Source organism: Paramisgurnus dabryanus, chromosome 21 (assembly GCF_030506205.2).
Source record: "Paramisgurnus dabryanus chromosome 21, PD_genome_1.1, whole genome shotgun sequence".
NCBI classification, from domain to species: domain Eukaryota; kingdom Metazoa; phylum Chordata; class Actinopteri; order Cypriniformes; family Cobitidae; genus Paramisgurnus; species Paramisgurnus dabryanus.
Window position 1 is genome coordinate 29,107,272 of NC_133357.1, and position 14,575 is coordinate 29,121,846.

Sequence of the window (14,575 nt, forward strand, 5' to 3'; positions counted from 1 at the left end):
TTTCTTTCATCCACAGTTTGAATAAAAGGCTTTTTTGGATCTGGCAACCCCAAAGTGGGTGCCTGCTGTAATGTCTGTTTTAGTTCCACAAATGCCCTTTCAGCCTTCTCTGTCCATTCTACCTTCTCTGATGGTGCCAAAGGTTTCTCATAAATCATGTCATGCAATGCTTGTTGCATCTCAGAATAATTAGCAATAAAAAGTCCTGCAGTATGATGTCATGCCCAAAAATGACATTACTTGTTTCTTTGTGATGGGTTTTGGTATATTAGCTATTGCCTCTATTCTCTTTGGAGAGAGAGACTTACCCATTGGTTTAATTTCATATCCTAGAAAGGTTACTTTCTGGACTGAGCACTGTACTTTATTAGGGTTTACCTTATGACCTTCCTTAGCTAGATGAGTAAGCAGCCGTATGGTGTTGTCTGTGCACGATTGCTGAGTCGGTGCTGGCACCAAGAGGTCATCCACGTACTGCAATAAAGCAACATCATCATCCAACACAAGTTTCTGTAGTGAACAATGCAATGCAGAGTTTGTAAATAGTGCGGCTCTCGCTATACCCCTTTAAATGTAAAATCAAACCAAAACTGGCTATCAGAATGGACAGGAACTCTGAAAAAATGCACTTGAAATATCCACTACACTGAAAACCACTGGCCATCAGCTGGTATCTGTGAGAGAATTGTGTAAAGGTTTGGCACGTGAGGTGCCCTTGCTTGTACTGCAGCATTTCCTGCTTGGAGATCTTGAACAAACCTCCACTCTGTGGGCTGACCTGCATCCCTGACCTTTTGTACAGGAAAAATGGGTGTTCTCACAGGTGAGTGTGGGCAGGGAATAATTATCCCTTTTTCCAATAAGGCCTGAAATACTGGCCTTATTCCCTCAAGCGCCTCCCTTTTCAGAGGATATTGGGGTTTACATGGTCTATAATCACTCTTTGGGGTGATAACTACTGATTCACACCCTTTAATCAAACCCACATCATATTTATTTTTAGCCCACAGGTAATCAGGTACTTTGTCAAGAACTTGTTGCGGTAAATCAATACTAGCACACGTCATGTGTGCTGGCAAAATGTTTTGTAAATTTGAATCTGCAGAAACAGCTTTCTGTATTATAACTCTCTCTCTCTCTCTCAGCAATGAAAAAAGAAACACAACTTCTCCTGTGTGCTGTTATCTGCTCTGAGAACTGCACGTTTTCTGACAACATTTCCCAATCAACAGCCTCACTACAGGCCTTTGCAAATTCACCTGCTTTTTCCCATGGCTGACTGGTATTTTTTGCAATGGAAACATGGGGTACCGAATTTTCAACATCAAAAATTTGTTCTTGCTTTTCTGTTAATTTGAACGAGTGCCACACACCATGAGTCATTCCAGCATATATGGGTTATAGTCAAACCTTCTGTTTTTACAGAGAACCATTTCTATGAGCTGTGCAATGCATGTTATCAGCTGGAATGACCTCGCTGGCTTGTGGCAATCTTATCTTCCCTTCAGCATGCAACTCTTCACTCTGAAAGGCCCATTCATACACATACAACAGAGACACACACATAGACAACATTCTGGGATCCCAACAAGAAACGTTCAGGCCTTGGTTGTTACATAAGATGCTAGCATTCATTTTACATATCAAATCCCTCCCCAGGTGAAAAAGAAATATATTTAAATAGTATTTTTTGGGACATACTTAATATATTTAAAAGCTACTATACTAAATGCATATTAAATGTATTATATTGAACCCACTTCAAATATATTAAATGCATTTCAAGATATATTTAAAGTCAATTTTAATCTATTTGCATTATATTTAATATATTGAAATTGTGTTAAATTGGAACAACTTCAAATATATTTAGAGCAATTTAAGTGTACTTCTTTAAAATTCATTTGAAATGCACTTCTCATACACTTAAAAATACAGTTAGAATACATTTAAAGCTTAATTTAACTGTGCTTTAAGAACACTTTAATAGTACTTCAGCATATTAGAAATATACTAGCATTACATTAATAGAAATGTATTAGCATTACACTACTATTTTATTATAAAGCTGTTTTTAATATTTAAAATGTTATATTAAAATCATTAAATTTTAAGACACATACACAGATTTTGAATACAGAAACAATTTAATATACTTCATATTGTGTTGTGTACATTACAAAAATACCTAAAGTAAATTAATCAAGCACAGAGACATACATAATCTCTTGACCAAAGAGAAACATATAAAACAAATATCAGAGAAATGCAATTACAGAGCTACTTCTATCAAATTGTACAACATTAACATTAAATGTATTAATGAAAAGTACACTATGAATATGCAATCACTAAATATTCATAAGCAATGATTATATAATAATCATAATGTAATTCTCTGCATAAAAAGTTAATGAAAAAAAATGTTTAAGTGCAATTTAAAGACGGAGTGCACAATGTTTGAAAAACGCTTTGTAAAAGGAAATTGGGCCGACTACCAAAACACACTTTGTAGCCAACCAGCAGTAAGGGGCGTGTCTACTAACTGACATCCTTGCCGGGGTTGCGTATGTGTGTGGTGGCTCTATCAAAAGAAGGTCCCGATTCTATTGGGGTAGAGGCATGTTTGTTTAGGTAATTTCAAATGTTAACATTGGCTTTCAAAAATAGTGCACTCTGCCTTTAACCAACTTAAGATAAACCTATAAAAAGCTGAACTAAAACACAAAACAGTTTAGATGTCACATGTTTAAGTGGAGGGTGACTTCTTCTTGCAATTCAGACACCGTAGTAATTGAAGACTGCTTTATCACACGGGCTGTGAAAAGGAAACAGAATATACCAATTAACCAATAATGAATGAACATTTGGATATCCATGTTTAAATTAAATTGGCATAGATATGCATGTATGGAAGTTTTGTTAACTTCTCAGTTTACCTTTTAAAGCTTGACTGTGTCCTCATCAAGCGTGTCAGTTTTATCTGTCAGAGCACTCTACAAGTGGGAATGAAGATAGGATTAGAACAGGCTCATGAAATAAAGCAACCTGTGTGTATTACAGGATATGTTTTACATTGATAATTGTGTTTTATTTGAACCTAGATCATTTTCCATTGTTTGTCTATTGTGGTCTTGCAAACTTAAGGTTCACCTCTGTTTAAGGAGATTTAAGGAAATCAGAAATGATGCCAAACAGGGCTCCAGACTGCTATCAAATGGTGGCATTTTGCCACCTAAATTTGAGAGTGTGCCACTGAATTTTACATCCGGTCGCACATGTGCGACCAGCAAATTTGACCTTTTTTTTTGTGATATGACCACTGATCTATATAAATGACTGGATTGGAACGCTTGACGTAACTGCGTGAGTTGAAGCCAGCGCAGAGTTCGAGCCGCCATCTTGGTATACCCAACCGGCAGAGAGCGTCATTGAGTTCCATTCAAAATCATGATCAAAATTTACCCCCTTTACAGCGTATCAGTTACACAAGGTTAATTTTTAGGATATGTGTACGTTAATTATTTGTTAATTCTGGTGTTATTTGCAATGTTTATGTTTTAAAGGTGCTCTAAGCGAATTGAAGCGTTTTAGACCATAAAACATTTTTTGTTACATACCGGAAACATCTCCTCACTATCTGCTTGCTGCCTGTCTCCTGATCAAACTGTAAAAAAACGCGATCTCTGTAGACAGCCCAGGCTTCACAAACGGCCATATCAACAAATGGCCAAACCTAGCCAGCACAAAACAAAACAAAGTATTCCAGCCAATAAACGACAAGAAGGATTTGGGGGTGGGGGTTGGGCGCGTTCATGAAAGCACGGAAGGGAGGGGGAGGGGGAGGAGTTAGCTACGCTCTGTCTGTTTGAAAACAGTTCAAACATCAACAGGAAGTGACGTCGCACATTATTCGCTTAGAGCGCCTTTAATCGGGCAGGATAATGGATTTATAAAAAACCGTTAAGGTGAGTGTGTCTGCTGCATTTGCTAATGACACGGGTATAAATAAAGTTTTTTTTGACATTCAGCTACACTGTGACGGTCAGCGTTATATCTCTAAATAAGTTTAGGTAACATGTAAGTTAAGATAACATAATTACAAAACTAGCAAATTATTGCATGCACATACTGTCCAAAGCATGATTATTTATTTAGATTTCAGAATGAGCACGTTTATTGTCATTAATACTAAATATGCTGCGGTCTGTCTGCTGATCTGATACTGTAATAAAGATGAATGTATAATAACTGTTTAAAATGCAAAATGTACAACTTTCAGTAAATAACTATTTACATGCTTTGGACGTTTGTGTTGTAATAATGTACAGGGTAACTTCAGATATAAAAACGAAGACGAGTAAAGTGATGTTTTATCATTAAAATCTGATAACGTCCATTGATTAAATAGAACGTTTGGGTATACCAACATGGCGGCGCGGTGGCTTCACAAGTGTGACGTCATGTGCAATCCAGTCATTTATATAGATCAGTGGATATGACACTAATCTGAAACAGCACATTGTACTTTCTGAATCTATAATTAAAGTATTTATTAGTAATACAGTCTAAATTAGTAGACATGTGAATATTTGGTTAGCATGTTGTTTTACCGTGTGTGCCCCTAAATTTTCTGGTTGCGCCCCTAAAATTTTCAGTTGGGGGCCACTGTGCTCCTAGTAAAAACAGTTAGTCTGGTGCCCTGCCAAATGGTGCAATGATGACTAGGCCAAGTCCCTTACAGCTTTACAATAAAAAAACGTTTTTTACAAGAATAATTCAAAAGGACAGAAATTAGCCACCTGGAATGGATGTGTTGCAAACGTTTTTCTTCACTCCACATTTGCCCCGATTCAAAAATGTCAATAGCAGTTGATCTGAAAAACAACAGGCAGGTAAATGATGATTAATGATTTGTTTTCGTTTTAAGATTTACTTACCCCGAGTACAATATATTAAGACAATATAATATAATCAAACCCAGCCTCGGCAGTTTTACAATCTCTCATAAAAGTATCCCTTCTTACAATGTCATTTTTGTGTCCATATGTAATTAGAAATACATTTAAAAATAAACAAAAAGACAATAAGGTTGTCAAGATTGAACTGATATAAACATTAGCAATTGAACATTACTGGAGTTATAATAACCATATGGTCATATCATGGTATTTTCAGGTAAGAGAGCTCAAACATTCATTTTAAACTAACGTTAGCGTTGCAAGAGAAACATTAGAAAAACTTAAACGTGAAATCAAATAGCAACAACAAACTTACCACCAAGAATAAGTCTTTCTATGCGCTATATCTTCATTTGTTCCTGTCTACTTGGGATCTGGTTGGTCATATTTATGTCGCTGTGCTAAAAAAAAAGAAAGGTTTTAATGATTTCTGAAATGCTTAAGAGAAATGCCTACCGTTAGTCAGAAAATAAAGATGTTCCAATTACCACACGCAACACAGACATAACGTTACATAAAGAAGCTGGGTTAAATGTAATGTAATGTTTTACTTATTTAATAGTTAACTAAATAAAGAAATGTGAAAATCTGTCATCACTTACCCTCGTGTTATCTCGTTCATCTCCAAACAAAAAGCGAAATACTTTTTCCCTCAACGTCAGATCCACTAAAACTGCTCATATTTTAAATCGAGTTGTTTTATCTTAGTCCTCTGGTGAAATATGATCGCCGATTAATTAAATAAATACGTTTAATGCAGAGTCGCCATCTAATTTAACAGTTTATACGTTTAATGCAAGCAACCGCATGCACCGTGAACAACTGAACTAAACTGAACAAGTTTCAAATAGCACCGTGACGTGTTACTATGACAACAACCAATCAGGTTTAGTCACGTGTGTCACGTGTGTTGTTTGAAATTAAACAAGTAAGATTTTGAAATTAAACAAGTAAGATTTTAAGCAAATCTTTGAAAAAATAGCTTATTGTGCAATCGGAATGATATAATGTTGAAAGGCTTGAGGAAAGTTCAATGTTAGCTTATTACAATTAATGAATCATGTTTTGAAAAAAGTATGTTTTATCCAAATATACTAAAACTTCACTAGAAGTACATTTGTGTTTAGCATATTTCTTAAAAGTGTAATTATGCATATATTTATTACCAGCATACTTTTAGTACACTTAATATAAATACATTAAAAATATTCTTAAGTTTAGCATATTTCTTAAAAATGTAATAAAGCATATATTTATTACCAATGTACTTCTAGTACACTTAATACAAATACATTAAAAATATTCTTAAGTTTAGCATATTTCTTAAAAATATAATTAAGTATATATTTATTACCAATGTACTTCTAGTACACTTAATATAAATACATTAAAAATATTCTTAAGTTTAGCATATTTCTTAAAAATGTAATTAAGTATATATTTATTACCAATGTACTTCTAGTACACTTAATATAAATACATTTAAAATATTCTTAAGTTTAGCATATTTCTTAAAAATGTACTTAAGTATACATTTATTACAAGTGTACTTCTAGTGTACTTTTAAAAAATATGTTTAAATGCAATTTAACGTATTTTTAATACACTTCAAATAAGTATGTTGGAAATACAAATGTATTATAAACATACTATTTGTATTTTAAGTATATTTTTAATACATTAAATACTACGTCTTTTTGACCTGGGTCCCCATGAGGTTTACCGGACACGCGTCAGATAAAAGGAACATATGCATGAACTCATTACCGTCATGCATACAACAGAGTGGAGCAGTAAATTCTTCCCTCACTATATGCCCCGTAGCACTCATAGATGAGTTAAACTGCCCACTCAAGGTGACAAATGGGAATTCATCTTTGCGTATGACAGAGTTAGTCGCACCAGAGTCCACCATAAATAACATAGCCTGTCCCTCAACCATTATTTCTTCGAGAGGCAGTTTGGAGTATGCTTCTCATTCAACCTCAAGCAAAGCAAGTTCTTCATTGCATAGAGCGTTTCTTTCCCTTTTTCACACACATCAGCATCAGAAAAAACAGAATTAGCAAGCAGATAATATGGCATTTGAACCGCGGAAAAAACAAGATTGGACTTACCCGCCTCCGTACGATGCTCCCCTTCCCCCTCCTGGCTTCAGTCGCCCCTTTCTTTACACACCGGCAGGTTTCCCGCGCTCCCTTGGGATTCCGGTGTCCCTTTAGTTTTCAGGAAATGGAAACATTGGTTTTTCAAATGTCCTTTCTGTCCGCAATACCAGCAAACATTTTCTTTCGGATCTCCTCTCCTCTTCTCTCATTCTCTCTGCTGCCCGTTCTCTCGGGAGCGTTGTCCTTGCGAAGAGAAATTGCGTTGTTATGTTGTGGCTGTGCCCATTCTCCTATCTTGGCAAAAGCTGAAGATAGCTGTTTCTCTGGTGAACGGCTTCTCTGCTGTTTCCTTAGGCCTTGCCTCCCGTTCCGTCTTTATCTGAACATCATCTTTGTCCTCTTCAAAAGTGCTGTCAAGGATGTGGATGATCTCTGATTCTGGTCCACGTGGCAGTTTTTGCATCAGCGGTGGCGGGGGTGCAGAAGGTGGTGCTTGTCGTGCTGGCTGTTGTATCTGTGCGATTTGTTGAGCAGGTGGTGGTGGAGGGCGACGTTGTGGAGGGGGTTGGAGGTCATCGTCCAGAAGCGGTACCCTTGTGAATTGGAAATGTACCCCAGGTGGGGTACGTGCAGGTGCATAGGGAGGAGGGGAAAAAAAAAGAAAGTTAGGTTCATCATGTAATGAATCTGATGTAGGAAAAACATTTGCTTAATGTTTAGCTCTGACTTAGTCTGAGTCAGTTCGTCCTTGGTCTTTATCTTACTCTGTGCTCTCATTTCTCTGCCATCCGCAATGATTTTTCCCTTAATAAAATGAGTGCTTTTACACTCAGTGTTCCTTTAGGAGGAAAATCATACCTTTTCTCCCAGATTTTAAGCTTTCCAACGCCCCCGTGCCCTTTGATTTGATCACTCGAGCATACACGCCATTTTCCAGATCCATTGACTTTGTACTCCCTTTCGAATTACCCTGATCCATGGTCACGAACGAAATAACGCTTACCTTATTATCTATTCAGATGCCACCACAACGGTTCTTTTCCAGATTCCGTCAGCTTTGACTTCAGAAATGGTTGAGACTCTCCCTTCCCTTAGGCCTGGGGTACGGAGCCCGAGACCTCTTGTCTCAGGGGTGATCAGTCAGTCTCTCCCAAACCTGGAGTCTACAGCTGTGGAATCCGCATCCTCGTCGCCATTATTGTCGTGGAATTTTAGCCGCATCAAATAATACTCACTAAGAGTCAAAGTCAAGGATCACACAGACACACTGTCGACAGAATTTTCTTTGTCTGAATTTTATATATTCTGCAGAATAGGCTCTCACCCCCGTGGTGCTAGAAGTTTAAAAACCTAAGAGCCCCGATTACAAGGTTGAACACACATTTATAGTAAGATGCTAAAACATGTGTAGTCATCAGTTTCTACGTCATTTAGAAGATAACCTTCAATTTGTCAGTGATTAAGAAAATAAACAGTTAAACACAAATCTAGTGAAATCATAAAATGCATGTCTTGTTCTCAGTACATGATGTTTAAGTCCTTGGACATTGTACTTTGCTCAAAAGACAGAAAGAGCATAATTCTGTACGTTAGCAGAAAAACATGATCTCCATATGAATCACAATTTATGAGCTTATGATTGTAATTAAAAAATGAAAAATAGGATGAAAAATAAAACATAATAATATGAAAATAAAAGCATAATAAAAGTCCTCCACTACACTATGTTTAAAGAACTTTGTTGTTATTTATTCTTAACAGAGTTTACCGGAAGTTACGTGCGGACCGCGACAGCCGCTTGTTTATGTTGTTTCTGCTGAAATGGTCTATATCCATCCATCATTAAAGTAATCCATATATAACCCAGTGGGTTAATGTCCTCTGAAGCTAAAAAATAGGTTTGTGAGAAAGAAATATTCAGATTTTTATTTATAGCTTTTGTGATAGAGACAAGACATTTACAAAGTTAAAAAGACAATTTAAATATGGCGGCACGTGTTATCGCATTGGATGTTATGCATCTCATGACTAGTCGTAATATGAATTGTGATGAGACACATGAGAACCAATGTGATTGAGTTGTTATTGTCTGTTTACATTACATATGCATCGTAACTCGCTTAAAGCTTAAAAAAATATAAAGTTTTTCTCACAAGCCTATCATTTTGCATCAGGTTATATATGGATCACTTTAATGATGGATGGATGCACTTTTGGAGCTTCAAAACATTGATGCCCAGTCAATGCCATTATTAAGCATTGAAGAACCAGGACCAGTGGCAGACAATGACTTATTTTTCGAGGGCGCACAATGCAATGCAAAGCTCATCCCAACATGTATGTAGCCCGTCATGTTTGTGGTTCGTCATTTTAAAATATGTGTTGGGCGTGTCGAGTAAACCCATGTGAACAGGCACGTGCACAGATAGGGCTCAACCTGTGCAGAACACATGCCCTTTTTGTCCTTACACTCCGAAGTGCCCTTTTTTGGAGGTGTTTTATTATTTTTTTAAATATATAAATTAATGCTATTGTTAAACATTTACGTCTGTCTGTGTGTTTTACAAATATATTTATCAAATAAAATTATTAAAAAACTAAATATTTTGGATCCGCTCAAACTGTCTGTCAAACCTCTTAACTCCGCCCCCTGAGTGCAGCGAGCTGAAGTTCCACAGCAGTCAGAGGCAGCTGAACGTCTTGCAACGGTAAATAAGTATCTTGTTGTTTGAGTACAATGCTGTCTCATTACGAAAGAAACACTAGTATGTATATAACGGCGCATGTTTTATAAATTTGAGCAGAGCCGAATTATCCATAGACGGGATTGGTCGAGTGGGCAATCAGGGGGCACTAAGGGCTCCAAACTGCAGCAAGGGCTGGCGCAAAATGCGACCAAATTGAGTTTTTGACAAAGCGCGAGCAGTTTTTAAACAAGTGTTCACCCATGTGAAGGGCACCCGTGACAACAATACGGAATGCACGGTCGGGTTTTTACCGTTTTTTTTGCATGACGCGTATTAATCGTTTAACTAAAGTCAACACATCTCACGCGAGAAGACGCGCCCGCGCGGGTAAATGTTTAGCCTACATTAACACCAAAAACATATCAGATTAGAAAGGTCTTAGACATCAGATGCCCAGTTGGGAAAACTGGATAGAGACGAAAAACGTGTAAAGGATACAAGTATGTACATTATATTGCCCTGTCACTCATTACAGTATGCAATCTGGATATAATTTATTGTATATGCATGTATCTTATGCCTTGAATTAGTCAAGGGAGTTGTATGATTATTTGGTTCATAACTTTTTATTCTGAAATCAACTACATAGAGTTAAGTCTATTTAGTATTTAGTATACTTTTTTAGTAATGCAGTTATTTGCACCTTCAAAAGACCAAGGTTCCTGGTCCTCAGCACCAGGTAGGCATATACATGTTGAATATGCTTATGGTATGGCTATAGTGTAGTATAATCTCCTATTTTGATCTTTAATATCCTATTTCCCACTCTTCTCAATCACATACATAAACATGTTAACCAAATAATACAAATTAGCTTATAAAACCAAACAGAATACCTTTTTTTCTTCAAACATATTTTTATGTAACTTTATGTATGTAAGCAGAGGAAAAAATTTAAATTAATATATTCTACAATTAAATAAGAGCGAGCACTTCACAAACACATGACTACAAATAGGCCTAATACAGACAAACACCCAGGATGTAAATTGTTAAAGTCAACTTACAAGGGCAGATATCCTTTGCACTGTATAATGCCAAGCTATCATAAAATGTCATTTTTCATTCATTAATAGTGATTTTTTTCAATCATTAATAGTGAATAAATAAAAAGCTATTAAGATGATTATTAAGTGATATTTATTTGGAGGGGGTACCCTTTTTCAGTTTCAGCACATGCCCCTCAAAAGGTCTGTGCACGGCCCTGCATGTGAATCACGTCTCATATCAAAATAAGTGCCTGCTGCACACACATCTGAAGGGTTTATGATAAAAGATACCTGCATTATCTCATATGTAACAAGAGTTTAATGTTAAGTGAATGTGTTGGGTGTATTTTGTGAATGTGAGCATCTCTTTTATCATAACAGTTTTGGCGCATGTGCAGCAGGCACTTCTTTTGACAAGACGAGTGATGCACATGGTTTACACATGAATTCGCACCCCTCAGAAGAGCAGTCACCAGCCGCCACTGGCCAGGACAGTATTTAATATAACTCTAATTGTGTTGGGCTAAAGAAAGAAAGACAAACATCTTGGATGGCATGGGGTTGAGTAAATAATCCTTCAAAACTAAAAGTTTACCTAAAAATTATAATTTTATCATTTACTCACCCTTATGTTGTTATTTATTTATTTCGAACTGAGAAAAGTAAATTACAACACACACATACACGAAAAAATGGTAAAAAAAATCTGTTAATGTAAATATTTAAGCGAGGGGAAGATGAAATGATCTCCAAAAGGCATAAAGTTAAACATGAAACACACATGATTACCACTGTATGTAGTCCAGTGCTGCCTGGCATCGTCTGAAGTCCTTGCGAGGGCTGATGTCATCTTTCCATTTGTGTAAGGTCATCTGACAGAGGCGGGATCCAGTCTGCAAATAGAGAAAATTAGCATGACTGCTGTTCATAGCTTTTTAGGTAGTGGATAGTTGTGATTATTAAGTTATTTATAAACTGAGGCAAAGGTTAGTGAATGCAATTATGTGTATGCTAGACTTATAGCTGTTGCGTTTGGTCGATAGAATCTCCGGTGTCAATTTCAATGTCGATAATTAGTTGACATAAATATTGTGTCATCACAACAAAAATATAGCCTTTTCCCCTTTGACATGGCAGATTTAAATGAATATTAACATTCACAATGAGAAATATCTGCAAACTGGACTGAAGAAGAAATCAGGGGGCTCGTCACTATCAGCTATGAACATTCACCAGCATAACAAAACAGCATGTAAAGCAGTGCTTCCCAATTCTGGTCCTCGAGCACCCCCTCCCAAATATGTATTTAAAACACCTGATTCAACTCATCAGCCTCCTTCCAAAATGGTAAACATGTCTCCCTAACAAGCTGATGGGCTCTATCTTACACCCGTGGCAATACAGCGCAATGATCATTTTCAAGTTTAGCGCCACGTTGTTTAAATAGCAAATGCATTTGCGCCCCCTTTTGCGCCCATGGGCGTTCTGGTCTGAAAACGAGGTGTGTTCAGGTGCATTGCTGGCGCGTTGCTATTTTGAGGCAACCAAAATAGACTACGCAAAGTCTAAAGTCAATGGCGCAATATGTTTTTTGTTATTTAAAGAGCGCAGTAGTAATATGCACCTATAAACGGGACAACAACGCGGGTTTGCTTATCGCAATCATGAATGCGCAGCAGTACAAAAATGCTTTTAAATATGAAAGATTAAAGGATTGAATGTAAAAGATTATTATTAAGTCTCTTGGACATAAATGAGGACTAATTATGAGACGTTAGAAGGCACAAAGAGCTGCTTCACCTGTAGCCTGGTAAGTAAATAAATGCTTTGCTTTAAACAAATGCATCTGTTTTTAAATGTTTTTTTTTTTTTAATGCTACCTCACGGATTTATTGTATATGATGACACTGTATGTGGATATGGTGAGATGAGAAACATTTTTAAGTAATGCTTAAAAAAAACTGACACTGTCCAAGTGCTGAAACGTGCGGAGAGCCGTTTGTAAATTCTTTATCTCCTGTTTGTTACAAAGAAAGTATTTTTAGAGTACAAACCTTTTCTTACATACTTTTTTGATGATATTGATACATATGATACATTTAAAGCAATTAAAAGCCTTCTATTTTTACTTCCATGACTAACAGAAAATGGGTTTTAAAGGTTTTAATAAAAAAAATAACAATTTCAATACAAGTTAAAAACAACACAATTATTTAACATTATTCTTAAACTGGGGGTCTTCTTCCTCTGCTTAGTTTTTCCGTTTACAAAGTCCGTCATCTAAATAGGGATTAGACATAGCGCCAGTGCAACTGGCTTTTAAAGGGGATGAGAGATAAGACTCTCATTGGTTTATTGCACATTATACCCAAAATATTCCCATTACTCATTAAAAAAATAGGACAAACCCTTTTTGACCATGCGCTCGGCGCACAAACCATTTTTCCCGTCGTTAAATTACCAAAGTGGATTCGGACACACCCATTTAGACGTTGTGATGTGCGCTTTAGACAATGTGCTTACTCGTTAAAATAGGGCCCGATGAGTTAAATAAGGAGACATCTAAAACTTTTTGGGAGGGGGTGCTTGAGGACCAGGTTTGGAAATCACTGGTGTAACACACTCCTTTATGATCTTATCATAAACAAAAAAATACACATGTGGTTCCGAGAAATCACGGATAAGCAAACTTCAGAAGCTACAAAAAAACCTACCAAGTGCAAGACTTTAAATATGTGTGTGAAAAGGGCTACAGACATTAACCATTCATTGAAAGCAAGTTGTCCACTGAACCTTAAATGTCCTTGTCAGTATCGGGAAAGCGGTCCTGAGCGTACTGTCTCGACTAGTGTTGGGCGATATGGCCCATTTTGAGATCGTCCTATCGTCAGCCTGTGAGATCGACGATACACAATACCCACTGCGCAAAGTGACGTCGGAATTACGTCTTTTTCATGTAATTTTTGGACGTCTGAATCCGGTCCATAAAAGGGGTTGTTTTGTAACGCCAGGGGACGTCTTTTTCCCGACGTGTTCTGCACGTCTAAAAATGTTGACAACCGGACCGCCGTGTAAGGAAAAGAGACATGAAAAAAGCGAAAAGACATGATTGCCTCTGCACTTCACCCATCCACCGCACCAAAACCCTATAGACATTTCCTGCTGGCTGTGGGATTCAAACTCTCGATCTCGGCCACATGGCCATACTTTCAAATCGTATATAAGGCATTCTTATTGCATTCATATCATGAACTCAACATATATGAGAATATTTTCATGTTAAATTGTTAGTATGGTCATATACTTTTAATATAACAAACTACACATTTAATTACATATTTTTAATGGTACATTTAGATGAATTTTGTATGTAATTCAAGAAAGCAGAAAAAAACAGTACTGTAATAATAATATATACTATTCGTATGTATTAATCATGTTGGTACAATAATGCTGATATTTGTAAATAAACACATTTTTATAGGCCTAATCATGTAATATAGACATACAGTAGGCCTGTCATAGACGTCCAAATGACGTCCAAAAATTACCCAGTTTAAACCTCAAATGTTGCCTGTTAATATGACGTCCAAATGACGTTCAAAAAATTACCCAGTTTAAACGTCAAATGTTGCCCGTCAATATGACGTCCAAATAGGGTCATTGTGGGCGGTCCAAATAGTGGACCTAGTTTGGATGTTGACCAGAATTGCCCAGGTGAAAAAAGTAGTATTTAATGTATTAAAAATATACTTAAAATTTAAGTAATA

The 14,575-nt window shown here is 36.6% G+C and overlaps 1 protein-coding gene and 1 long non-coding RNA gene across 4 annotated transcripts in view; both read right to left on the reverse strand.

The window, feature by feature from the left end:
* LOC135775928 (alpha-2,8-sialyltransferase 8F-like) overlaps positions 1-14,575 on the reverse strand; it is a 1,056,838-nt gene that overhangs the window by 950,744 nt on the left and 91,519 nt on the right. The window lies entirely within an intron of this gene.
* Positions 2,152-6,244, reverse strand: LOC135775924 (uncharacterized). Its single transcript, XR_010543970.2, has 5 exons — positions 5,564-6,244; positions 5,278-5,362; positions 4,803-4,877; positions 2,940-2,996; positions 2,152-2,818 (listed from the first exon to the last, which is right to left on the reverse strand). It is a non-coding gene; the product is annotated as an uncharacterized lncRNA (long non-coding RNA).